Here is a 26,586-nt window from a genome sequence, read left to right as displayed (position 1 = left end):
TCAGCCACGGTAGCCTAGCCCCCCCGTTTGCGAACTACTACTGCGGGACATTATGACCTATTCTGTACATTATGAACTATTCCCAGAAACGTCAGCCACTTCTGCTTTGACGTCATCCCCACCAGTATCCTTCTCAAATCCACCTGGGGAATCACCTCTCTCATGCCTCTGTAATTCCCTTCATTCCATTGTGATACTATGCATGTGACCTATGCTTCTCCCTCACAGATTTCAGTAGGAATTCAATCAGTATGGTCACTGCCTTCTGATGGTTCCTTTACATTAACCTCCCTAATAAGATCTGAGTTATTACACAACACTCAAACTAAGATAGCGGTTCCTCCAGTGGGCTCAACCATCAGCTGCCCAAAAAATCCATTTCATAAGCATTCAATACATTCCCTCTCGTGATCTCACACCAATCTGAATTTCCCAATTTTCCTACAGAATGAAGCCACCCGCTGCTTTTACAAAGGAGAGAACGTGTTTTGGAAGCTGAAAGGCCTGAAGAACACACCAGGGTGCGGAAAGAGGTAGCTGAATAGATTGTGAAGGCATTAGAGTCATAGAATACTACAGCACTGGAAGATCTAGTCCATGCTAAAGCATTAGTCTGCCGAGTTCCAACAACCTCCACCTGGACCATAGTCCTCCATATCCTATTCATCCACAAACATAAGCAAACTTCTTTTAAAGGTTGAAATCATCCCTGCCACTTGCTCTGGCAGCTCATTGCACACTCTCCCCGACTTTGAATGAAGAAGCTACCCCTAAGTTTTCTCTGAATGAAGAAGCTACCCCTAAAGTAATGAGTAATGATCTATCACGAATCACTAGATTTTGGAACGGTTCTGGCAGACGAGAAAGTTGCATATGTCACTCCACTCTTTAACAAGTGAGGGAGGGCAGAAGAATGAAAATTATAGGACAGTTAGTCTGACCTCAGAGGTCAGAAAAATGTTAGATTGTATTAAGGGTGTGTGTTTTGGGGTACTGTAATTTGGAATGCATGATAAAGTAGGCCAAATTCAGCAGGTACCTTTAGAGGAAATTGTGTCTGACAAATCACTTGCAATACCTTGAGGAAGCAACAGGCAAGATAGATAAAGCAGAAGCAGTGGATGTATTTTACTTGGATTTTCAGATGATGAGTTCATGAGTTACTTTTCAGATTCATAAGTTGAGATTTAAGGGGCAAAATTTAGGAGTAACACGAGGGGGAATTTCTTTACTCAGAGTGTGGTAGCTGTGTGGAACGAGCTTCCAGTAGAAGTGGTAGAGGCAGGTTCAATATTGTCATTAAAAAAAAGGATATGTATATGGACAGGAATGGAATGGAGGGTTATGGGCTGAGTGCAGGTTGGTGGGACTAGGTGGGAGTAAGCGTTCAGCACGGACTAGAATGGCGGAGATGGCCTCTTTTCGCGCTGTAATTGTTATACGGTTATATGATCTTTAACAAGGTGCCCCCATGCAAGGCTTATTGAGAAAGTAAGGAGGCATGGGATCCAAGAGAACATTGTTTTGTGGATCCAGAACTGGCTTGCGTACAGAAAGCAAAGTGTGGTTGTAGTTGGGTCATGTTCAGCCTGGAGGTCAGTCACCAGTGGAGCACCTCTGGGATCTGCTCTGGGACCCAAACTGTTCGTGATTTTTTAAAATGACATGGATGAGGAAGTGGGGGGATGGGTTAGTAAATTTGCTTGTAACACTAAGGTTGGGGGTGTTGTTGATAGTGTAGAAGGTTGTCAGAGGTTACAGCGGGATATTGATAGGATGCAAAACTCATTGAGTTTAACCCAGAAAAGTGTGAGGCACTTCATTTTGGGAGGTCAAATATGATGGCAGAATATAGCACTAATGGTCAGACTCTTGGCAGTGTGGATGATCAGAGGAATCTTGGGGTCCGAGTCCATTGGACACTCAAAGCTGCTATACAGGTTGACTCTGTGGTTTTGAAGGCATAAGGTGCATTGGCCTTCCGTGGGATTTACTTTAAGAGCCGATTGGAAATGTTGCAGGTATACAGGGCCCTGGTCAGACCCCACTTGGAGTAATTTGCTAAATTCTGTTTGCCTCACTACAGGAAGGATATGGATATGATAGAAAGGTGCAGAGAAGGTTTCCCCAGCACTGGTCTTGACCTGTCAAGAATCACTTGCTTTTGGCATGGTCCCGGAGGACAGGAAGATTGCAAATGTCAATCGACTCTTTGAGAAGGGAGGAAGGCAAAAGAAAGCAAATATTAGTCTAATTAGCCTAATCTCACGCTGGGGAAGTGTTTAAGTCTATTATAACAGATGAGATTTTGGGGTACTCGGAGACTAATGATAAAATAAGTCAAAGCCAGCATAGCTTCTGTACAGGGAAATCTTGCCTGAACAATCTGTTAAGAGTTCTTCGAGGAAGTCATAGCAGGATGGACAAACAAGAGGCAGTGGAGATCATATACTTGGATTTGCAGAAGGTATCTAATAAGATGTGACACATGAGACTGCTTATCAGGATAAAAATCAGAAGAAATACTGGCATGGATAGAGGAAAGCTGACAGCCAAGAGGGAGAAAATGGGAATAAAAGAAGCCTTTTCTGTTTGGCTAGCAGTGACTTGTGGTCTACAAGGGTCAGTATTCGCTCCGCTACTTTTCACATTGTTTGTCAATGAGTTGGATAATGGAACTGATGGCTTTGTGGCAAGGTTTGCGGATGATACAAAGATAGGTGGAGGCGTTGGTAGTGCTGGGGAAGCATTGCGATTGCAGCAGGACACAGATAAATTTGAAGAATGGGCAAAAAGTTCCAGATGGAATACAATATTAGGAAATGTACGATAATGCATTTTGGCAAAAGGAACAATAGTGAACTATTATCTGATTGTGGAGAAGGATCAAACAACAGAAAAAACAGAAGAAAATATGAGTCCTCGGGCAAAACTTCCAGAAGGTTAATTTACACGATGAGCCTGTGGTAAAGAAGGCAAATGCAATGCTGGCATTTATTTAAAGTAAAGTTGAATATATAAGCAAGGAGATAATGCTAGGACTGTGTAAGACACTACTTAGGCCGCACTTAAGAGTATTTGGGACACATAATTGTCGCTGGAGAGACTCCAGAGGATGTTTCCGGGAATGAAGGGGTTAAGATACGAGGAGCGTTTGCCAGCCTTGGGCCTGTACAATTGCACTGACCTATGTTTAATAAATGCGGGTGGGGGTGCTAAATGTCACTGAAAACCACCGAATGTGGAAAGGTCGAGATAGGCTGGATGAGGAGAGGACTTTTCATATGGTGGGGGGTAGCCATAACAGAGGGCACAGCCTCAAAACTGAGGAGCGATCTTTTAGAGTAGTTCAGGAGGATTTCATTTAGTCAGAGAGCAGTGGATCTGTGGAATTCTCTGACACAGACGGCGGTGGGGGCCAAGTCTGTATATTTAAGGCAGGAGCTAATAGTTTGTTAATCAGTCAGGGAATTACGGAATATCCCGAGGAGGCTGGTGCATGGGGTTGAGTGAGAACCGGGATCAGCCATGATAGAACGCTGGAGCAGACTCGATGGGGCTGAATGGCCTAATTCTGCTCCTATGTCTTATGGTCTTATACTGCTAGTGTCTTACACAGTGAAGATTGGCACAAAATACCCGTTACGTTCAGCCGCCATTTCTTTGCTTTATTACTAACTCGCCAGCATCATCTTCCAGTGGTACAATATCAACGCTTGCCTCTCTTTTACTCTTTATGTATCTGAACAACTTTTGATACTTGATATTATTGGCTCACTTACCTCAATTTTTCATCTTGTCTTTCTTGTGTGTGTTTTTTAGTTGTCTCCTGTCGGTTATGTAAAAGTTTTCCAATCCTCCAACTTCCCATTATTTTCTTGCTATATTTTATGACCCCGCTTTTGTTGTTATCAAAAACAGGAGAAAATCTGTGGATGCTGGCAATCCAAGCAACACAGACACAAAATGCTGGAGGAACCTAGGAGGCCAGGCAGCGTATATGGGAAATAGTAAACAGTTGACGTTTCGGGCCGAGACACTTAGTCAGGACTGGGGTAAAAGATGAGACGTCAGAGAAAGAAGTGTGGGGGTGAAAGGGGTGGAAGAAATGATAGTTGATACGTGAAACTGGGAGAAGGGGAGTAGTGAAGGAAAAAAAACTTCTATATAATTTCCTTAACGATTCTTGAAAGATCAATGCTAATGCCTCCACTTCACTTCAGCCACCTCTTTTATATCTCTGGGGTGTACACCATCTGGTTCAGGTGACCTATTTACCTTCAGACCATCTCTGTTTCCCAAGATCCTTCTCCCGGGTAACGTAACTTCACACATTCTAACCACTAACATTTGGGACTTCCATAGTCCTGCAAGTGTCTTCGACAGATAAGGGTGATGTACAATACTTATTCAGTTCATCTGCCATCACCTTGCACCCCCACCCTATTACTGCCTCTCCAGCATCATTTTTTGAGAGGTCTGATATCCACTTCCACCGCTCTTTTACATTACATGCACCTGAAGAAAAATTTGTTATCCTCTTTAATATCACTGGCTAGCTCACCTATGTATTCAGTCTTTTCCTTCTGAATTATTTTAGTTGCATTCTGTTTTTAAAAGCGTCCCAATCCTCTTAAAACTAATTCATGTTCTTTGTTCTCTCTTTGGTTTTTAAGTTGTGTTTGGTTTCTCTTATCACCCACGGTTTTGTTACCTTACCTTTAGAGTACTAGTTCCTCTTTGTAATGTGTATATTCCGTGCCTTCTGAATTGCCTCCAGAAATTCCCCATTGCTGCTCTGTTTTCAACCCTGCCAGTGTTCATTTCAAGTCAGTTTTGACCAATTTTTCTCTCATGCCTCTCTAATTCTCTGTATTCCACAGCTGACTTTAGCTTCTCGTTCGATAATGTCAGGTTGAATTTGATCATATTAAGATCACTTGTCTCTAAGGGTTCCTGAACGTAAGTGACCTAATTAATTCCAGTTCATTACAACACCCAATCCTGAACAGCTGATCCCCAAGTTGTCTCAACCACGAGCTGCTCTAAAAGAGCATCTTGTCGGCATTCTAGGAATTCCTCCTCTTGCGACCAACACCATCCTAATTTTCCTAATCACCTGCATGACAATCCTCCACGACTTTTGTAGCATTGCCCTTTTGCCACGCATTTTCTATCTCCCACTGTAATTTCTGGACCACATACTTATTACTGTTTGGGGGGGTCTCTATACAATTCTCATCAGGGATTTTTTTTTTTTTTTTTTGCACTTACTGCTCGTTAATTCTACCCATAGAGATTCTACACCTTCCAACCCTATGCCACCTTTCAGATAAATCTAAGTATATATTTCCATCAAAAATGAACAGAGTTTAATGTTCTATGTGTGTATATGCAATTGTGATAAGAAATACAGACCATGAAATATAAATCAGAGGCTATCTCAGAAAAATAAGTCATCAATATAGAAGCAAACATTACCCAGTGGAATGAGTATGAACCTCCATGGGAGACATCCAACGATCTCAGCAGACAAGATGTTGACAAGGCAGCATCGAGCACCTGACTGAGAGTTGAAGACCTCTTCCCAGAAACAGGGTTCCTTGGAGAACTACAGGACAAGGTGGTTAACAAAAAGGAAAAAAGTATATAGATATAAAGCAAACAAACAAGGCAGTAAGTGCAGAAAATGGCAAGAGAAACCAGACACAATCCAACACATTCCAGGATCTTGCAGCTGTTTAACTGAATCTGATTACTTATGCAGGTACAATCAAATGGCAAATTACATTCACCAAAATCTTGCTTAAAATTACAAGCTCATAAAGGCACCATGAAGTCAAGCCATATCCACTTTTAGAGTCAAAATCTTACATGATATGATAATCTTATATGATAATCATTACATTATTTCAGATAGGACAATCCATAATAACCATCCTGATATAATGTTACAGGATTAACAAGCAGGAACAAATCCCTCAATATATAAAACCATTAACAACACACATCGACCAATGGGGTACATCACAACGGGCATTGTTTGAGTCATCTGTCACGCCCCGCTGCTGATTCCCTTCTCCTCATCATACATTCTTACCCCGACCATCGTCCAGTGCCCCAAACTCTGCCCTGTGCAGACCCGCCTCTGGTTTCTGACCCTGCTCCGTTGAACATCCAACTAATGGTTTCCCATTCTGCTTTCAGTGTTTAGAGGACAGTGGTGCTTTCAAACAAACCTTTAGAAGCAGGGAAAATGACCGATAATATGGAAATGAGCCGTGACTAAGGAGGTTAACTACCAATGGTATTCTTCCTCAGCCCAGAGATTTGAGGGGGGAAGAACATCTCAGACAGAACTGCAGTCAGCTCGACTTCTTCAGTCTGCAGAAAATTCAAGGGAAATCTCTTCACCCACAGAGTGGTGACTGTTTGGAACCCATCACCACACGCAGAGCGAAAGAAACAAATGGGAGGATTTAAATGGACTGTCATGGAACAGAATCACTGGCAGTGTCCAGTTGGCCTGAGTTGACTCTCTACTATACATTAGGTGTGTTATAAATTCACCAAGTACTGGAGATAGAGTTTAAAATAGATTTGTCTCAGATCCAGAATACTAAACTCCAGTCCCATTAAAGGTGAATATGCAGCAGAAGAAACTCCTCCCATGCCCAGTGACCAGGGTGCAGAACTGGGTGTGGTGAGCAGCAGCAATAATTGCAGAGTTCAGTACCGACAGTCACTCTCGAAATAGCATTCCACAACGGTGATGGACAAATATCCAGCATGCAGCTTATTGAAACTTTCTCCCCAGTGTGAACCCGGTAGTGTGTCACAAGTGTAACATGCTGTGAGATTTCACTGCTCATGTAATGGCCTCTCTGTAATGTTTCACTGCTGATGTAATGGCCTCTCTGTAATGTTTCACTGCTCATGTAATGGCCTCTCGGTAATGTTTCACTGCTGAGGTAATGGTTTCTCTGTAATGTTTCACTGCTCATGTAATGGCCTCTATGTAATGTTTCACTGCTGAGGTAATGGTTTCTCTGTAGCAGCAATGTTTAGGTTAAGCCTGGAGATAACGGGGTTTTGGAGTGTGGGGCTATCCAATGACAGAAATGTTGTTCTTTCTTGTGAGTCTGGAAGAGAGATTTTCGTGGTCTTTTGCCAGGGAGAGATGAGAAGACGTGAATGGAGAGAGTGGGCCCTTTCTCTTTATTTCTTGTTTTTTTACTAAACATATGGTCAAAGTAAGATTTATAAAGCTCAACCGTTTAACCATTTCTTGTTTGGCCAGGTTAGGGGGGCGGGTGCAATAACGCCCAATAATAAGCTGCTTGCTGAAGCGAGAGTTACATAAGGTTAGATGACTGAGCGAATCACTTTCCACAGTCTGATCAGGTGAACGGCCTCTTCCCAGTGTGAACTCGCTGGCATCTCTGTATGTCGGACGACCAAGTGAATAACATATAACAATCACAGCACGGAAACAGGCCATCTCAGCCCTCCTAGTCCGTGCCGAACTCTTAATCTCACCTAGTCCCACCTACCCGCACTCAGCCCATAACCCTCCACTCCTTTCCTGTCCATATACCTATCCAATTTTACCTTAAATGACACAACTGAACTGGCCTCTACTACTTCTACAGGAAGCTCATTCCACACAGCTATCACTCTCTGAGTAAAGAAATACCCCCTCATGTTTCCCTTAAACTTTTGCCCCCTAACTCTCAAATCATGTCCTCTCGTTTGAATCTCCCCTACTCTCAATGGAAACAGCCTATTCACGTCAACTCTATCTATCCCTCTCAAAATTTTAAATACCTCGATCAAATCCCCCCTCAACCTTCTACGCTCCAATGAATAGAGACCTAACTTGTTCAACCTTTCTCTGTAACTTAAGTGCTGAAACCCAGATAACATCCTAGTAAATCATCTCTGCACTCTCTCTAATTTATTGATATCTTTCCTATAATTCGGTGGCCAGAACTGTACACAATATTCCAAATTTGGCCTTACCAATGCCTTGTACAATTTTAACATTACATCCCAACTTCTGTACTCAATGCTCTGATTTATAAAGGCCAGCGTTCCAAAACCCTTCTTCACCACCCTATCAACATGAGACTCCACCTTCAGGGAACTATGCACTGTTATTCCTAGATCTCTCTGTTCCACTGCATTCCTCAATGCCCTACCATTTACCCTGTATGTTCTATTTGGATTATTCCTGCCAAATGTAGAACCTCACACTTCTCAGCATTAAACTCCATCTGCCAACGTTCAGCCCATTTGTCTAACTGGCATAAATCTCCCTGCAAGCTTTGAAAACCCACCTCATTATCCTCAACACCTCCTACCTTAGTATCATCGGCATACTTACTAATCCAATTTACCACCCCAACATCCAGATCATTTATGTATATTACAAACAACATTGGGCCCAAAACAGATCCCTGAGGCACCCCGCTAGTCACCGGCCTCCATCCCGATAAACAATTATCCACCACTACTCTCTGGCATCTCCCATCTAGCCACTGTTGAATCTATTTTATTACTCCAGCATTAATACCTAACGACTGAACTTTCTTAACTAACCTAATCTCTTCCCACACACTGAGGAATAGCCTCTACCCAGTGTGACCTCCCTGATGTACCTTCAGCTTAGATGACAAGTGAATCCCTTCCCACAGTCTGAGCAGGTGAATGGCTTCTCCCCAGTGTGAACTAACTGGTGTCTCAGTAGGTTGAATGACAGAATGAATCCCTTCCCTCAGTCTGAGCAAGTGAACGGCCTCTCCCCAGTGTGAACTCGCAGATGAACTTTCACTTGGGATGACTGAGCAAATCCCTTCTCGCAGACTGAGCAAGAGAATGGCCTCTCCCCAGTGTGAACTCGCTGGTGAAGATGGCGATTGCTTAGCTGCTCCGAACTTTTGTTCCGTTACTGTCACTATCTTTACACTAAATGTCTCCATTTTTTAAACCTTAGTCAGGAACTTTTTCGGTATCTCTTACTTGCCTGTGAATATATCTAACTTACAATGTCTAGCAAGAGTTCTAAATCCGGGAGAAAGGAAGCTCCGGCTCTCTCAGACGAGACCCTGGCTGCTCCGAGACGAAATTTTAAAGGAATTTAAAACCACTTTCAAACAGTTGGAAGACAAACTGGATCGGATCAACGATAAAGTGGACAAACATGCTGAACACCTATCTCGCATCGATTCGGTTTCTGAAGATTTAGAAAGTCGTGTTCGATACTTGGAGACTCTCTGTTCCAGCTTAGAGGAAAAATGTAACAAACTCCGTTCCAAAATGGTGGATCTTGAAACTCGCAGCAGACGCTGCAATCTTAGAATTCTTGGATTGCCAGAGGCCACCAAACAGGGATCAACAGTGAAGTTTTTCGCCGAGTTTCTCTGTGAGATATTCGGGAAAGATTTGCTTCCGTACCCGCCTGAGCTCGAACGGGCACACAGGGTTTACGTTCCCCCGGAATTCTGGGCTCCCGCCCGCGACCAGTAATCTTGTGCTTCCATCAATACCAGGTAAAACACAGTCTGATTGTGGAGGCACGTCGCAGAGGGTCTTTTCCTTTCCAGGATACAACCATTCGCTTTGTGGAAGATTTTGCACTCCAGACCTTAAAGATGCGCGCAGAGTGAACTCGCTGGTGAGCCATTAGGTCAAATGACCGATTGAATCCCTTCCCCACAAATTCAGCAGATGTCCAGCCTCTTCCCACTGTGAACTGACTGGTGTGTCCACAGTTGGGAAGACCGACTGAATCCCTTCTCACCCACAGAACAGGTGAATGGCCTTGTCCCAGTGTGAACTTGCTGATGTACCTTCAGTTGAGATGACCAAGTGAATCTATTCCCACTGTCTGAGGAGATGAATAGGATCCTCCTGTGTAAAATAATGGACGTGCCTGTTGGTCAGATGATCGAGTGTATCCCTCCCTACAGTCTGAGCGGGAAGGATGTTCGTTTGAATCCCTTGCTCCATTTCTTAAATATCTGGACAGAGACAGCAAAACTGGCATGTTGTGTTCGAGATTTCCGTAGACAAATTTGTTGTCATGTTTAACCTGTAAAAAGATTTACAAAATCCATCAGTGGGTGCAGGACAGCATTTCAGATGAGAACCCTTGAGTTGTCAAGGTGTAATCTAGCAGAACACTGTTACAGTGAAGTTCAAGCCATGTTGGAGTGAGAAATTATCTTCTAACTGGGCATCCTGCTGGTATCTGGAATGACCATCAAATTCTCTGAAGCTCTTCATGTTTCTATAAGAATGGGGCATTTCTGCCAACTCCAATTTGTGACCTGGCTCAGTTTGACAATCTCCATTGGTATTATTCCCTGTTCCCACTGAGCTGCATGGGTTCCTGACCCCACAGTAACTGAAACACTCTCACACAAATAGCCAGCAGTGCATTCCACGCACCCTAAAATCTGTGTGTAAATAAACTTACCCCTGACATCCCCTCGGTATCTATTTCCAAGCACCTTAAAACTATGCCCCCTCATGTCAGCCATTTCACCCTTGGGGAAAAAAAAACTTTGGCTATCCATACCATGAATGTTCCTCATCATTTTATACACCAAAAACAATCTCCAAACAAAAACAAGGAGATTATACATTGCTTTGAGGATTTGTTAGCAGGATACAAAATTATGAGGGTATAGAAAGGGTAAATGTAAGGAGCTATTTCCACTGAGGTTGGGTGGGATGACAACCAGAGGTCGTGGGTAAGTGGGGAAGGTGAAAATTTAATGGGAACATGTGGAAAAGCTCTTTACTGAAATGGTTGTGAGAGTGTGCAATGAGATGCCAGCACAAGTGGTGAATATGAGCTCAGTTTCATGATTTAAAAGAAGTTTGGATGGGAGCCTGGATGGTAGGGGTATGGAGGGTGATGGTCCCGGTGCAAGTAGTTGCATTAGACTGCTTAAATGGTTTTTTTGGCATTGACTAGATGGGCCAAATACTCTGTTTCTGCAACAATACGAATGGTATTGCCTCGGTAAGTCAAGGTACCTCTCCGGCGTGCCTCCATGATCAGAAGATTTTTCATCTGATATCGATGAAAACACAAGATAATTGGATGTGCTCTAGAACCCAAAACAGTTCGAGGAATAAATATTCTATGGGCTCTTTCTAACTCAGGTGGAGTTGGAAGAATTTCTTTCTCAAAGATCTCACATAGGAAAGAAGAGAAAAATTCAATGGGAGAGCCCGTTTCAGTGGCCTCTGGCAAACCAAGAATTCGTAAATTATTGAGTCAGCTCTGATTTTCGAGATCTGCCATTTTGGAAGTAAGTTTGCTGTTTTGCTCTGTTAAATTGGAGCACAGAGTTTCCAGCTGCTGAAAGCGGCATTTTAAATCTTCGGAAGTTAGTTCGATGCGAGATAATTGTTCGGCTTGGTCATCCACTCTGGCATTAATTTGATCCAATTTTGACTCCAGCTGACTGATAGAAGCCCTAAATTCAGTCTTGATATTGATTATAATGTCCTGTTGATTCTGTTTCAGAATAGAGAGAATCTCAGCAGACAGAGACGTGAAAGCTTCTTTTTTCCCAGATTTAGGAATCTTTGTAGTCATTGTGGAATAGACATCTTTGCAGGCAGATAAGAAAGACAAATAAATTAACAAACTGAAATTAAAAAAGGGAGGTACATAGTGTAAAGGTAAGAAATGTAACGGAGCAAAAGTTTGAAGGCAACGATACAATCACCATCAAACCGTTAGTCCATACCCTGTTTCTCTACTGAACTTCTCCATGTTTCTCTGACAGAGAAGCTGGACAAACCTCTCTGGAAGGGGAAAGGTAGGAGTGACAACGGAGCAGCAATGGCTGGAATTTCTGGGAGCAATTCAGGAGCTGAGTGATAGATACATCCCAAAGAAGTGGAAGCATTTGAAAGGCAGGAGGACACAACCGTGGATGAAAAGAGAAGCCAAAGACAACATAAAAGCCAAAGAGAGGGCAAACAAAAGAGCAAAAACTATTGGGAAGCTTTTGGAAACCAACAGAAGACAACAAAAAAAAAGTCAGATGAGCTCAGTGCGTAGAATCATGATATTGTAGTCATTAATGAGTCTTGGTAGCACCCAACAGTCTGAGGCATTTAGAGGAACAAAATTTCCGGGGCCTCAATATCTCCTGAGAACCAAGGTTCCCTGCACCAGTTACCTTTCAACTTTTATTTTGGCAGGCACATACAAACTCCACACCCTCAAAATTTCACTTCTGAAGGCCTCCCATTTACCAAGTACTCCTTGGCCAGAAAACAGCCTGTCCCAAACCACACTTGTGAGATCCTTTCTGATACCATCAAAACTGACCTTTCTCCAATTTGAAATCTCAACCCGTGGTCCAGATCTCTCTTTTTCCACCTTTACTTTGAATTTCATGGAAAGGAATGAAGGGTTATGGGCTGAGTGCGGGCCAGTGGGACTAGGTGAGAGTAAATGTTTGGCACGGACTAGAAGGGCCAAGATGGCCTGTTTCCGTGCTGTAATTGTTATATGGTTACATGAATAGGAATCTTTGAACTGAAGTAAACTCTGTGTTCAGCGGTTAGCTAAGACAGGCTCATTACCAGTTGTCTGTGGCTTGCAGGGAGACACGCTGAGAGCAGATCACATTATACGATGTACACTCGTTAGCTCATAACATTATAGATATTGTACCCTCGTTTGAGTAAAGGGAGGAGGGCTTGACGATAAGGACAGGAATGAACATCTGTCTGTAATTAAGTCAGGGCCTTGCAAAGGGAATAACTGATGATTGGACAGTACATCCATCTGTAATTAAAACCTTAATTTAGAGAACGCTCTTATCTACGTAATAATGTTTTGCACCAACATACTTGGTGGGCGTACCAGTTCAAATACCATCTTGCAAATTGTAATGTATGTGGCTTACTATAAATACACGACTGTAACCTGACTGAGTCAGTCCACTTGTCAGATGGTGGCAGTGCTTACGTGCCTTCCCTTTGACAACTGGGTCTCAGACTCCTACAGGAGAATGCACAATAAACTGTGGTGACGATAGCTGGTCTCTCGTTTTTTATTCAGATTCAACTTTAACATTTAGGATCCCAAAATAGGGAGTGCCAAGCAGACGGGCTGCATAAGCGGCTGGACCATTCTCGGGACCGTGGAGACCGACCGGGCATCCAATAGGTATTTTACCTTTTGTCATTCTCTGTTAGTTCCTTTGGAGGTACGGTCCCTCACCCAAGGCTGTTCGCATACCTTGATGAGATCGGGAAAGAATCTGTTGGGAGACTTGTATAAGGTAGGCAAATTTTTACTAAGTGGGCAGGAGGATGATGTGCTGGGTAAATTTATTAAGTGGGCAAGAGGTGCCAGCAGGGTATATTACTTGGAGAACATGGGTCAATTGCAGTCGAGTGATATGAGTGGGACAAGAGCAGCTGAACACAATATGTGTGAGACAAGGAAAAAGATTTCTGAATGTTCAGTGCAGCGCTGAATGAGAAATTGGGGAACAAAATGTGGTCACTTGGGGGTGGGGGGGCACGGAATCTGGGATATATACCTCATGAGAACAAGCAGTAAATTTGATATGGAAAAAGAAATGTGGAAAGAATTGGAAATTGTTGAAAAGGGATTTGAAGAAAAAGGCAGAAGTAAAGTAGAATATATGATTAGCAAGTTGGTGGAATAATGCATGTGACAAAGGGATAGAGGTATGTACTGCAGGAGGAACACCAAAGGTTGGGAGACCCTAACAGCAGAACGTGAATGGCTGGATGGGAGCCACAAACGAGAGCAGGAAAAACAACGTAATCAAACCAAGGCCGGCCTAGATAGGAGAGAAGGGCAGGAACGTCAGTCTGAAGTTCGAACTGATAGGGAAACAAGTGAACCCGAACAGGTCTGGCATACCAACCCTGTTTGAGGACAGTGACCGTGATGAGGAGTGGGCACCCACCGTACCCCCCCTACCCACCTCAGACACGGAGACCGCTCGGGTAAAAGACTGGCGGCAGGGAAGTGGAGTTCCCTATAACCTGAGATCCAGAAAGGGAACACCAAGGACTATTCCGAGACAGGGAGGGAAGAATCCAATAAAACCCCAGAGTTAATGGCTCCAGAAAGACAATTGCCCAACCAAATGCTGCCCAATCCATGAGCAGGAGGAGGGACAGTCCTCAGTGATTCCTGTGTATGCACCCTGGAAGCCTCAAGAAATGATAATGATCATGAATCAGGTCCCAGATAGAAAAGAGAAACCAGCACAGTTTGCTCAGTGTGTCCACAGTACTATACAAATGTTTAATGCCACCCCGTAAGATTTATTCAGTCTCTGCTGCATGATTCTCTCAGCTGATGAGGAGTGGAAATGGAAGGCTGAATTGAGATACCAAACCTATCAGGAGTTGCTGGCAGGAAACCATAATGAGGATGAACAGACAGACCAGATTATTCAAGCCTTGGAAAGGACTCTCCAGCATCCTGTAAACATCACTAAAGTATTTGAATGCAAACCTAAGCCTGGGGAGCTGAGACCAGACTATTGGGAGTGATCTGTGGCCTGCTATGACACCTTCGCAGGAGACCTTTAATAATGGGAATCCTTCCCCCCAGTTTAAAGCCTTACTGCTCCAATGCTTACCAACTAAGATAGCCAACATGATTGAAACAAATAATATGTATTGTCCTGACAATGACCAAAATTGAATTCAGTGAGCTTTGACATATCATTGGAACCCGGCTTTCAAATCCTGATCAACCCCGAAGGGAACTAATATTAAAGGTGAATATGTTCAGCAAGAAGAAGGACGTGAGCCGGCTATATCTGGGGATCAGAAATGGGATCAAAAACCTAGCAAGGGGCAGGTGGGGACAACAACCCGTTTAGAAATTGACAAGCAAGGAAGCTTCTTACCGTGAGTACCACCCCTCAGAAGGAGCCCAATGTAACATTGCAAGTTGCTGGTATTACAATTCTGTTTCTGATTGATATGGGGGCAATCACAAACACTCTCGATCAGGAAATAGTATCGGAAAAGGGATTCACGTACCCAGCCAGTGCAGGTGGAACTCCAGGAGAACCAGTGTGAAGTTTCATTTACAGTCACCACCAGGTGGGGTGTAATCTAGCAGGGAGAGTCTTACACTGTGCACTGGAATTCGAGATTTTATGTACAGACAAGGATATCACCCTGGGACTAGCGAACAACTGACAGGGAGCTCAACTGAGGAAAGACAATATTATGCACCCCGTGTGTGACAGTAGTTCCCAGTCACGGTGATTGGAGAGGTTAAAGGAAGAGAGGGCGGTGCATTACTGGCCAAAGTTCTGGATTTCACCCTGTACACCAGGTACGACTCCCTAGACAGTTGGACCTTTTTCATATCTACAAGCTGATTTTTTTGAATTGCCTGGAGTACATTGCCATACAAACTTCTTAGTTATTATAGATGTGCTTTGTAGATGGGTTGAAGCTATTCCAACTACCAATAAGACTGTTATGACTGTTGTGAAGGTATATTATGAGAAATAATTCCCAGTTACAGCCTGCCAGAGATGCTGAGCTCTGACAATGGCCGACACTTTGTGGTGAAAGTAAACTAAGGGGTATGTAACAGCCTAGCTATCAAGCAACAGTTCCACTGTGTACACCACCCACAGGCCGCTGGCATAGTGGAAAGAGTCAATGGCAGTCTGAAGAGTAAACTGGCGAAACTAACAGAGGTTACTGGACTCACTTGGTTGAAGGTCCTACCATTAGCCCTATTCTACATGAGGGTTACCCCACAGGGGAAAACAGGGTTATCACCAGATGAAATGATTTCTGGACTGCCATGAGGACACCCTGGGGACCAAAACTTTGTGTACCATTGCTCCCAGAAAGTCTACCAACAAAATTGGATATGCATACCCTAGGGGAAGAGGTGGGGAATTACATATGCCAAATAAACAAAATTTTCCAAACATGACATTCACAGGTACAACAGGCTTACAAGGAAGAGAACCACCCCGCAGAGAGGAGTGACTATCCCACCCTAGAACCTGGGAATTTTGTCCTGACCAAGAACTGGGATTGAGGGAAACTCGGACCTCAGTGGAGAGGACCATATCAGGTGTTACTGACCACTCCCACGGCTCTGAGACTGAAGGGGCAATCTCGGTGGATACATCGAACAGACTACAAACGTACGACTGAAGGAACTGAGTAGAAGGACTCTCTCAGACTAAATGAAAATGTATTGGTTGATAGTGGAGTGATGAACCCCTAGGTTTCTTGCCGTGGACTGTCATTTTAAGAGAGAGTGCCTGAGTGACGTCAGCCTCCAGCTTTCTGGGCTCCTGTTTGATTCTTACTAAGAGAGAGATGGGGCTGGACTATTTGACTATGCAGCATGTTTACACTTGCTCACAGCTTGTGTTTACATAGCTTGCAGTTTGTTTTATTTAAGCAAGGACAGTCCCAGACACTCAGTCAGATGGAGAGAAAGAAAGAAAGAAGAAAAAAGACTCTCCTATACCCACAAGGGTGGGTTGATTATTGATCCAGCGGATACTGAATGTGTGATTGTCACTTCGTTTAATTCACTGGAGTGGATCTTTTGGTTTGGGAGTATCCTGTGAAGACCACTTGTGCTAACCCTTGCCTGGGTGGGGTAATTCACTTGAAGACGGTAAGCCTGTGACAAACCGCTGTTGGTGATAATTCATATCATCCATATGTGGATTTTGTTGGAGGATCCCATGGCTACCACTTTTGTTAACCCTTAGCTGGATTTGTGTGTGTTATGTGGTAACCACTTGTGAGAAGGAATACTCTGTGGAAATCACCGTCGGTAATACTTTGTGTGTTGGATCTGGATTGGGAGTACCTTGTGGAATCTACCTGTGTATTAACCCTTGACTGGGTGGTAGTTCCCTTTGAAGATGGTACCCCTGTGTTAAGCTACTTTTGGTGATAATTCATACGTAGATTTGGAATGACAACGGATCAGACCTACGGCGACTGCTATCCTGTTTTACCACCGTGGAATTTGTAGAATTTGACGTAATTGCATCTCTTGACATTCACCTTGGATTACAAATATCTCTCTCATTGTTTATTCTATGGATGAACTGAACTTTTATACTTTACCATCTCAAGACTTTAAGCTTGGTATTCCCTGGCTCAATGGTTTGGGAGTTACACAGATACATACTCATAAAACTGTTATCTTTTGACTATTTTGCTTAGGTTCTTATAATATAAGTAGATACAAATAAAGATAATGGTTTTAACAACAAAACCATACTCCAGGTGTGGCCTATTGCTGCTGGTTCATTTAAACCATTACGGGTACATAACAGTGGTGTTCACGTTTAGGTCTTTGAGAGGGCTCACCCCAGCATCCAGGGGCCCCCATGCTAACACCTTTCTGTCTCTCTGTCACACCGATGCCAAACAGGTAGAACTAGGGTCCTGCTGGGTTTGTGCTGAAATTCCGCAGCATGGTAAAACTATGATTCCAATGTCAGTAATCCCGCTCAACCAGAGTGAGGAACTCTCAGCCTGGGCTTTCTCAAACAACACCCAGGGAAGAGAGACTGCTGTGGTCCAGTCAGAGTTCACTGTGACTGTCAGTGTTTTGAGGGATGGTACAGAAATTGTACTGTTCTGTATCTTAACATACAAAGAGCATTTGATGGTTCTGGGCCTGTGTTCACTGGAATTCAGAAGAATGAGAGATGGCCTCTCAGGCCCCCACCAAACGGAACTTCCTATACTGGGAAACATGCATCCTGGCCATACTTGCAGGTGCCCAGCAGTGGAGAGGAATAACTGAGACTGAGCGATTTTGGACGATCACTTTTCTCTCCTATTGAGTAGCCAGGAATTCATGAGAGATAATCAATTTGGCTACAGCACTTGAGGAGCTGGCCACAATACTGCAGGGGCCCTGACAGAAACACAATCCCAAGTAACAGAAATATCCACTGAAATGATTGCAATCCGGCAAACAGTCGTACAGAATTGTATGGCTTTAGATTTTATCCCAGCTGAGAAAGGGGGAACCTGTGCTATTACTGACACAGAATGCTGCACCTATATCCCTGATGAGTCTACTAACATTACATCCCTCTCCAAGCACACTGCCAAGGAGATTGACAGCATCAAGAAAGCAGAGCAGGATTTACACAGGTTCACCGAAGGTTCGAAATGGTGGTCTTTGAAGGCCGGTTTGTTAATATGTGGGGAATGATATTGCATTATGGCCTAATAGGTGTACAGATCATTGTTATAACTACTGTTGTACGCTGTTTTTACCCACTGATAAGTCAATGCTGTACTCAGTTGCTTTATCTGTAAATAATTACTGCCTTGTTGATCATGTAATGATCAAAAGGAGGGAATGATAAAGTATGTAAAAGGATTAACACTTTGTCAAACAATAGCAGCCTGTTTTTCTGAAAGAAACTGCTGATGATCAACAGATGTGCTAAGCCATGCTGAGCCATATTTCTTCTTGAGGGAAGCTAGCTAGGGCTTCAAGATGGTTATCTCCTTGGGCACTCATGCGTAGAGATAGGACAGCTTCAGGCTGTTCTGTGTGTGTAAGTCATTATGACTATTTTGTGATTTGTCTTTCGGGGCTGTCATGTAGTAAATAGCTTTGGCTTCAGCCTGTCTTATGTGGCGGGGGTGGGGGTGGGTATCTGGACAGATATATCTGTGGTGTAAGGGGAATTGTCAGTCTGCTAGTGGATTGGGCGGTAACAGTCTATGACTGTTCCTGCTTGTGCGACTAACTGAGTAAGCCCCAGGTGCTTGGAATAAAGAGTTTGTACATATACGGTCTCTGAATGACTTTATCCAGATTCAACTTCCACAGAATGGGAGTGGTTTTAAAGGGCTTGGCTGCTGGAAGCACATTACCAGACCTGGAGTGATTGTAACTGGATCTGACAGAGGCATAACTGGTTCCTCTGGGCACATTCAGTCTCACTCCATCTATTCCCTACCTTCCTTTGTACAGGTATGTAATGTCTAAAGGACCAGTGTTTCAGTAAATGAGACTCACCAAACTTTCTCCTGACTGAATCACAGGAATCTCCGAGTCAGATGGGTCCTCTTCAGTTGATGCTCTCAATCCTCGGGCTGGTTCACTTGTTGCTGGTCCCTCGTCTTCAGTCGTGGTTTGCTTCCAGTTGGGGTTTTCATTCCAATAAATCTCTCACTGCAGGTCCAACTTTAACATGAAAGATAATCAAGCACATTAACAGTAAAAAGGAGAACCAACCATTTCTGCTTAATGTTACTAAGAACAAAACTCACTGAAATGTAAACGTTGAAGGCAAATATAGTGATCTCAGTAAACAATCTTTTATTGTCCCTCACATGTCACAAAATAATATGGGGGAAGAAGGAGCCATCATACAGTCATGGTAAGACATAAGACACAGGAACTGAATTAGGTGATTCAATCCATCTGGTCTGCCCCACCACTCAACCATGGCTGATTTTTATTCCAACACCATATTCCTGCCTTCCCACTGTGACCCTGAAGTGACTTAGCAATCGTGAATATATTAATCTCTCTCATAAACATACCCAAATGGTAGCCTCAACCAACCTCTGCGGCAACAAATTCCACAGATCAGACATCCTTTGGCCAAATATTTTTTTCACTCTCAGTTTTAAAGGGAAGCATCTTTATTCCGGGACCGAGCTCTCAGATCCCAGCCTCTCCGTCTAATGGAAACAGCCTCTCCATGTTCACTGTATCCAGGCTTTTCAGCATTCGGTAGGTTTACTTAATCATACATCCTTCCACCGCCTCCACCGTCCCTCTGAACTCCATTGAGTACAGGTCCAGAACCATCAAATGCTCCTCATACATAAAGCCGATCATTCCTGAGATTATTCTTGTGAACCTTGTTAGTGACAAGTGTACTGAACACATTTCCAGGAATAAGAGACAAATTGGTACCAGGATAATTTACAAGGAAAGTTGTACTTTCTTCACTCTTCTGCTATCACAAAATGAGCCATTTCCATTTCCAGGTTCAAAGAGGTCCATTTCAAGAAATATAAACCATTCCAGGGTGAATGTAATAAAAGAAACTGGAATTATCAGAAACACTCAGCAGGTAAGGACAGCTGTGGGGAGAGGAACAATTTTTGCAATTCAGTTTAATAACGTTTCATCAGAATGGCTTCAAACATTTTCAGTTTTTAGTACAGATGCCCAGTATCTTGAGTTTCTGTTTGATTCCCACTGCCTGACAGCTTGATCCCCAAGGGCATTTTACTTCGATCTAAAACTGTGATATCCAACCTCACAGACTCACACAGCTGAACCTGCCACTTACCCACCCTGAGAGTCTCACACATCGTCAGCACATCTCAGACTGGGTAGTGCAATCCGGGATTTCCCCATAACCAATGTTCAGCTGCTCGAGATTTCTGCTTTATTGCAGATGGACAACCATCCAGCCCATCTTAGAACCAAAGTCAAAGTCAAGACACTGACAGTTCCATATGCCTGGAATGTAGATCACAGGATTATAGCCCAAGCACCAACTCTCTCAGTACTCTTTGCTGACAGTAAAATGTTGTAGTGTGTCAGCCAGTCACTGTTCATACACTAGCACCTCCACACCAATGCACAACAGAACTGGGACCTGATGACCCTCCAGCATTCCAGCTAACAAAAACCGATTCTGGAAATAACTCAGCGAGGCCAAAGGTGCAAAAAACATTTCCCATTGAAGACAAAGGTTAGCAGAATGATACCTGAGATATAACATTGAGGTGGTGGGATACAAGGTGGACTGAAGTTGACCCAGATGGTTGATGTACATCACTGAAGCGGGGTTGAGGAGACTGGACAGAGGTTGAACAAGATAGGCAGGGAATAAGCAGATGGAACCAGGTGGGAGAAGAGATCAAGGACAATCAGTAATGATCTTCCAGTAATACATAGATACTGAATTAATAGTACATACTACTGTATAAAAGATTCTAAAATGACAAAGCTAGAACAAACAACAAGAACTTTGCCATATATACTTTGAACCTCACCACATTTTTATCAACACACCATAGAAAGTTTCCCATCCGGACACTTCACGCTTTGTATGGTAACTACTCTGCCTGTGACTGCGAGGAACTGCAGAGACCTTTGGATAAAGATCAGCACATCACAGAAACCATTCTCCCCCCTAGGCTTCCCAGTCTCTCGGTAAAGCAGGCAGTGAAATCAAAGATCCCCACAACCTGGGACATTCTCCTTTCTTGCCCACCCCAATCCGGGAGAAGACTCAACAGCCATAAAGCTCAAGGACAAAAGCGAGGAGCCTCAGGAAGCGAGGCCATTTGGGGGAAGTTAATGGGACTCAGTGGCCAACATCAGATATCCCAACACAACATGGAGGAAGCATCACCACCCATCCAGGGACTGAGACGCACCACGTGATCTTGCGTCTCAAAGCGGGGGGCAGGAGAGATCTACAGTAAACAACCTCACATGACCTGCTGGCGGGCTTCAATTCTGCAGTAATAGACAGCCTGGCCTCCTGGCTTGGAACATTCAATGCAGATGAACAGAAGTCTACACATTTTTTGTGAGCCCAGGTAACTGGATACTAAATGCGTAATTGGCCCTCAGTTTGGGGCTCACAGCCAGCACCAGATTTCCCCGCTCGGGATCGGCGTCAATACTCACCAATGGGAAAGTGATATCATCGGCCCACAGACAGTGATCCTGACCCCTGGCTCACCGACCCATGTGGCGAGGACACTTTCCCCATCCCGTAGACAATTCACTTCAGCACTGAGTGGAAAGGAAAACACCAACCATCCGGAGACTTACAGCATGCATGATTGTTAAATCGAAAATGGGGTTACGTGACCGGTAGAGTCTACCATCACTGCTGACAGAGCACTCCAGCTACCCACCACTCTGTGGAAAGAAACAAACTAGTCCCTCACATCTCCTCTCACATTAACTGTATCAGACATTTCAACCCCCCAGGAAAAAAACATAACGTCTGTCTACTCTATCTATTCCTCTCCTAATCTTATAAATGTCCATCCAGTCTCACCCCAGCCTGCGCCACTCTGGAGAAAAAAAAACAAGTTTGTCCAACCTCTCCTTATACGTCCACCCTCTAATCGAGACAATATTCTGGTAAACCTCTTTTACACGCTCTTCTATTATTCTGACATTGCACATTCTTAAAATAAAGTAGTGATCCCAACTGACCTAAGACAGGGAATGTTTTCTAGGATTAAATGTCAGGAATTGTGAAAATCTGAGTTTAAATGTATTTGGCTATGGTGTATGTAAACTTCTGACGTCAACATATATCAAGCAGATAAATGGCAAATTTTCTGTTTTCATGGATGAATCAACAAGCATTGTCCACCCTAATAGATTATTTGAAATGTGAAAGTGATAAGGCAGGTGATCCCCATTTTATGTTTTTAGATCTAATTGAATTGCCTGATCAGAAAGCTGCAACTATTGCTAATCATCTATTGAACTGTCTCAATAACCATGGGTTTGATGATTGATACCTGAAACAGAACCTTGTAGCATTTGCTAGTGATGTGGTGAGCATATTGCATAGTGCCAAATCTGGTGTTACTACAATTCTCAAGGTACATTACATTGATGTGACAATTTGGCACTGTCTTAATCACTGATTAGGATTTGTAGTAGGTGATTCAGTGAGAGACGTTCATGGAATAAATCATTGTCAATCATTTATGGAGAAATTGTACTCTGTTTACAGTAGATTACCTCTGAACTCTCTGAATGTGCCTCTCGGAATCAGAGTCAGGTTTATTATCACCGGCATGAAATGTGTTAACTTTGCAGCAGCATTTCAATACAATGCATAATACAGAACAAAAAAAAACACAAAATAAAGTAATAAAAATAAATAACTAAATCAGTTACAGTATACGTATATCTGGGACACTTGCTCATCGTGATTTTTATAAATGACCTGGATGAGGTAGTGGAGGGATGGGTTAGTAAATCTGCTGATGGCACAAATGTTGGGGGTGTTGTGGATAATGTTGAGGGCTGTCAGAGGTGGGGATATAGATAAGATGCAAAATTGGGCTAAGAAGTGGCAAATGGAGTTCAACCCAGATAAGTGTGAAGTAATTCATTTTGTTAAGTCAAACATGATGGCAGAATATAGCATTAAAGGTAAGACTTGGCAGTGTGGAAAATCAGAGAGATCTTGGGGTCTGAATCCATAGGACACTCAAAGCGGCTACGCAGGTTGACACTGTAGTTAAGGTGGCATACGGTGCATTGACCTTCATCAATCGTGGGATTGAGTTTAGGAGCTGAGAGGTAAAGTTGCAGCTATATAGGACCCTTGTCATACCCCACTGTGCTCAGTTCTAGTCGCCTCACTACAGGAATGATGTGAAAACCTTAGAAAGGGTGCAGAGGAAACTTACAAGGATGTTGCCTGGATTGGGGAGCATGGGAATAGGTTGAGTGAACTCAGCCTTTTCTCCTTGGAGTGACAGAGGATGAGAGGTGACCTGACAGAGGTGCATAGATAGTGAATGGTATTGATCATGTGGATAGTGTGATGAGCAAACTGAGCTTGAGATGGGGTCCAGAGTTGACCCCACTGTGAACTATGCTGCTAATGTGAGAGAGAGAGAGCGAGAGAGACAGAGAGTGTTTACCTTTTATCCAAGGACACTTTTGCCTGCTTGCTAAGATTCTTGCAGAGACAGCAAGGCGGACTGGGTTGATGGATGGCCAGTGCCCTGAAAGGGGAGATAAAAAGCAGGTCTGCTAAGACGCAGATGGACACACTACAAGACACTGAAAGAGCATTGTGCACCCACGTGAAGGTGGGGGGGGGGGGGGTTTGGAGGATAGAATCGGGAAATCCATCAGTGACTCACAGTGTGTGAAAGTGCGACCGGTGGGGAACTGTTTGTGTGCCACCCTTGCCTGGGTGACAGGTCCACCACTGAAGAATGGTCATATGTGATATGGTCATAATCCGTGACCATAACAGGAAGACAGCATACAGTTCGACAGCAACGGCATCACCTCTCGCTCTCCAACGTTACACAAGCAACTACCATAGCCTAAACTGAACTCTTCACCATCATAAGACTATCCATTTACCCCTAGTCTTTGAAAGAGCTTGAGTTTGCTTCCTATTTCCACACATCTGTATATATCATTGCTAACCTGTTTCATATATGTGCATTTTCAGAGTGCTGTATTGCTTAGTTTACTAATAAACACTATTACTTACAGTAATACCAGACTCCAATGTGTTTTCCATTTCTGCTGGTTCGGCAACCCGGTCATGGGGTACGTGACAATAGTCAGAGGCTTTTTCTCAGGGCTGAAATGTTTGCCACACGAGGACACAGGTTTAAGGTGCTGGGGAGTAGGTACAGAGGAGATGTCACGGGCAAGTTTTTTTACTCAGAGAGTGGTGAGTGCGTGGAATGTGCTGCCGGCAATGGTGGTGGAGGTGGATACGATAGGGTCTTTTAAGAGACTAAGAGTCTTTTAAGATAGGAACCTGGAGACATTAGAGAAAAAAAAGAGAGAAAAACTAGCTTAGAAAAATAGAGGGCTATGAGTAACCCTAGTAATGTCTAAGGTCGGGACAGGTCGGGAAAACTTTGTGGGCCAAAGGGCCTATATTGTGCTGTAGGTTTTCTATGTTTCTATGAATAGATTTTAAATCGTGCAAAAAACAGAAATACTATACATTTTAAAAGTGAGGTAGTGTTTAGATGTTCAATGTCCATTTAGCAATTGAATGGCAGAGCAGAAGAAACTTCCTGAAACACTGAGTGTGTGCCTTCAGGCTTCTGTACCTCCTTATCTGATAATAACATTGAGAAAAGGGCATGCCCTGGGTGCTGGAGGTCCTTAATAATGGACGCTGCCTTTCTGAGAAACTGCTTCTAATCCTCTAGTAATCTTATAAACGTCTATCCAGTCTCACCCCAGCCGGCACGGCTCCAGAGAAAACAATACATCTTGTCCAACCTCTCGTTATAGCTCATGTCCTCTAATCCAGGCAATATCCTGGTAAACCTCTTCTGCGCCCTCTTCAAAACCCCGACATCCTTCCCAGAACTGTATGAAACACTCCAGATGTGGTCTAACTAGTTTTATAAAGCTGCAACACAACTTCCCGACTTTTGAACTCAAAGCTTCAACTAATAAAGACAACCACGCCATTTTCCTTCTTAACCACCCGATCAATCTGTGCAGTCTCTTTCAGGGAGCGATGAACATCAACACTGTTCAGGGGTTTGCATTTAACAGTGTACTGTCTGATACATTCGACCTACCGAGCTGCCGAGATGATCATCACTGATCAAATCTCACTGAGATTTCTCAGGTGCTGTTGAATTTATTGCCAAGTGCACAAGTACGGGATGGTACAGGTACAGAGAAACACAGATTTTCTCTTGTTTGAGATCGAGAAAGTTAACTCACTACCCACCGTCAGACCTCTCCGCTCGGGACCGGATTCAATACCCACCGAAGAGAAATTGTTGCTGTTGCCCCGCAGAGAATAATCCATTCCTGGCTCCCCGCCCTAGGGGTGGAGGACCCCTCCCGATCCCGATCCCTCCGCCGAACCGCTTCCACAAAGGACGAAAAAACAACGGGGCCCCATCCTGGCCTGAGCATGCGCGATCTGTATTAGCGTCATCAGGCAGAGGGCGGGGCCTCAGAAACAAACTCACTGGTGCTGCGGATCCGCGGTGAAACATGGTCACGTGACCTGGAGACTCTGCTCCTCTCCGCACACGCTGCCCAATCCACCGCCACATTTCCCACATCATTTCATTATTTCCCTATCCTATTTTCATATGAACACCGGATACGTATTTAGCTTTTCCCCTCCATATCTTCCCCGATCCCTTTCCCTCCACCGCCAGGTCACAGAGTTCTCAGAGTTAGAGTTTCGATTTCCATCCCGGGCAGACACACAATTCAGACCCACACAGGGAATGTGCTGGTTTCATTTAAATCAGTCTATGTTTATAAACACTAATTGCTATTCACATTCCTCTGGCCTCATTGGACAGGAACACTGAAACATCAAGTGAGAAACAGGTGGGACACTCAGCCCCTCTGACCATCAACAAGATGGCCGCTGCTCTACCATCTCAGCCACATGTTCCTGCTAATCCTCATTTCCTCGATCCCTTCGGTCTCCACACATCTGCCAGCCTCTGTTTTATGTGAGGACAGTCACCAAGTCTTCACCGCCCTCTGTGGTGGGGATTTACAGACAGTAACAACCCGCGGAGTGGAGACATTTCCCCTCAGCTCAGTCCCGGACAGTCCACCCACTTTTGCAGAGACTGGGATCCCTGCTTCAACCGGTAATTATGTTGTACATTTCAATGTGTTCACCACTCAGTCCTCGATTCTCTAAATGAAAGGTTTATCACATTTGATCTTTTTTCATATGATGACCCACCACTCCAGGGATCAGTCTGGTGAACCTTCATTGCACTCTCTATAACAAATATTCTCTAAAAACTTTGCTAATCCTA

At 43.8% G+C, this 26,586-nt stretch overlaps 1 protein-coding gene and 1 long non-coding RNA gene across 3 annotated transcripts in view; one reads left to right on the top strand and one right to left on the bottom strand.

Moving 5' to 3' along the window:
- The window catches only part of LOC140721669 (uncharacterized), a 29,081-nt gene extending 20,549 nt beyond the window's left edge, over positions 1-8,532 (top strand). Inside the window, exons 3-4 of one of the 2 annotated variants that reach the window (XR_012097430.1) lie at positions 448-533; positions 6,322-8,532. The gene's annotated coding sequence lies outside the window, so the exon portion shown is untranslated. Of the gene's footprint in view, positions 1-447; positions 534-6,207 lie in introns of both variants that reach the window. The other variant, XR_012097429.1, reaches the window with a different exon arrangement.
- A 969-nt stretch (positions 8,533-9,501) lies between these two features.
- Positions 9,502-25,684, bottom strand: LOC140721672 (uncharacterized). Its single transcript, XR_012097431.1, has 3 exons — positions 25,560-25,684; positions 19,079-19,246; positions 9,502-10,093 (listed from the first exon to the last, which is right to left on the bottom strand). It is a non-coding gene; the product is annotated as an uncharacterized lncRNA (long non-coding RNA).
- Between the last annotated feature and the right edge of the window lie 902 nt (positions 25,685-26,586).

Source organism: Hemitrygon akajei, unplaced genomic scaffold, assembly GCF_048418815.1.
Source record: "Hemitrygon akajei unplaced genomic scaffold, sHemAka1.3 Scf000059, whole genome shotgun sequence".
Taxonomy (NCBI): Eukaryota; Metazoa; Chordata; class Chondrichthyes; order Myliobatiformes; family Dasyatidae; genus Hemitrygon; species Hemitrygon akajei.
This window is presented reverse-complemented; position numbering and strand designations above follow the sequence as displayed.